The sequence below is a fragment of the Apium graveolens genome, chromosome 6 (genome assembly GCF_009905375.1).
Source record: "Apium graveolens cultivar Ventura chromosome 6, ASM990537v1, whole genome shotgun sequence".
Lineage (NCBI taxonomy): Eukaryota > Viridiplantae > Streptophyta > Magnoliopsida > Apiales > Apiaceae > Apium > Apium graveolens.
The window spans coordinates 266391069-266393010 of NC_133652.1; the positions used below are offsets into that span (position 1 = coordinate 266391069).

Below are 1942 nucleotides of genomic sequence, written 5' to 3' on the forward strand. Positions count from 1 at the left end.
TACTTGTGTGTATTTTAGTGCGTGTTTAGCGACTAACAAGTTTTTGGCGCCGCTACCGGGGACTCGGTGTTAATTTTTAGTTTATGTGTTTGTCATCAGTGGTCGTTAAAGTTCATTGACTCGGACATTATTACTTATCTGTCTCTTTGTCTTATTTCAGGTACTCAAGCGAGTGTGTGTGCATACGCATTCGCAGTCTCATAAGAGAACTCTGGATAAAGCCGAGGAAGAAGTTGTAGTGGTTCGAAGGGAGGTTTTTGAGGACGAAGAGAAGGTAGAAGAAGAAGAGAAAGTCGAAGAACCGGTTTTAGTAGTGATGGGGGATCAAACAGAATTTCCTAAGGCTTTGATGGACTATTCTCAGCCTAAGATTAATGATATTCAGTCAAGCATTATCAGGCCAGCCATCTCGGCTAACACTTTTGAGATCAAGTCAAACACGATTCAGATGATACAAAACTCAGTTAAGTTTGGGGGTTCTCCTACTGAAGACCCCGACATGCACATTATGTTGAGATCTGCAACACTTTCAAGTTCAATGGTGTGACTGAAGATGCTATCAAGCTGCGACTCTTCCCATTCTCTCTGAGGGATAAAGCAAAGTTCTGGTTACATTCTCTACCACCAGGGTCTATCACCACTTGGGAGGATCTTGCTCAAAAGTTTCTTAATAAATTGTTCCCTATGGCGAAGACCGCTGCAATCAGGAATGCTCTTACTCAGTTTGCTCAGCAAACTGGTGAATCTTGGTGTGAGGCTTGGGATCGATATAAGGAGATGCTAAGGAAGTGCCCACACCACCGCATGCCTGATTGGATGATTATAAACTATTTCTACAATGGACTGGGTGCTACTTCTAGACCCATTGTAATAACCCCAATTTTTGGAATTTTTGAAACCCTTATGAATAGTGTTTTGCTGATTATGCTGATTAAGAAAACTTTTCATGCCACACTATGAAGGGGTTCTTTTATTGATCTTCTGGGATATTATTAGTACTCTATGTGGTATATAAGTGAATGTAAAGATCGTCAGAATTCAAATTTGAACACTTTGATTTTTCCCGAAAATCCACCAGATACCGAAAGAATTGAGTATAAGGTAACAGAATAAAAAGGATTTAAATTCAAGGATTATAAGAGAGGATCATAAAAGGAATATAATGTATTGAGAAAGGTTAAGGGAACCTAAGTAATAAGATCCCGGGTATGATCCCTCAAACGATAAACGAAAACGAAAGTTAAGCGAACCGTAGAACAGATCAGCGGTCATTAGCCAAATAATTAAAAGCTAATCAAAGGGATTAGTGAGGATGACGTCATCAAACCAATAAGAAGAGGACAAAGGAGGGAGGGTGACATCACATGGTGACATAAGCATGACCAAGCAAAGTGTGTTATTGGTTGAATTAGAACCACACAAAAATTACCATGGTAAAAAGGTAACAAAACAAATCAAAAGCAATCAACCAAACCAAAACAATTCATTTCATCAAAATTAGAAGTTGACTTCTCTTCTTCAAGAACAAAAGCTCTCGGCTTTTTCTTCTTAAACCAAGGAAGAAATTTCAAAACCCTAGCTACACACCTTCAAAAATCAAGAGGTTTGTTTCTTTAGCTTCCATAATTCATAACTTAGATGAGCCATAAGTTAAAGCTCAAGATTCCATGATTTACATAGCTAATCAATTCATCAAAGTGCTTGGTGAATAGTGTTTTCAAGAACTAACTTTGTGTTTTCTTATATTTTCTTCAAGATTCAAGCTTAGTAAAGATAACTAGTGGTTAATTAAAGCTTCCTTATTGATTCTCCACTCTCCAAGGAAGGTATAACCCCTCCAAACCCTAACTTTATTTGAGTAATTAGGTTTAGTTTTGTTGTTATAATTCATGAGAGGCTTGCTTGTTGTGAATGTAGAGATTAGTTGGTTTTGTAAAGTTTT

At 37.6% G+C, this 1942-nt stretch overlaps 1 non-coding gene across 1 annotated transcript; it reads right to left on the reverse strand.

Annotated features, from left to right (window-relative positions):
- Positions 1-699: 699 nt before the first annotated feature.
- LOC141669282 (small nucleolar RNA R71) lies at positions 700-806 on the reverse strand. The gene has a single exon (XR_012553569.1). It is a non-coding gene; the product is annotated as a small nucleolar RNA R71 (small nucleolar RNA).
- Positions 807-1942: the final 1136 nt, after the last annotated feature.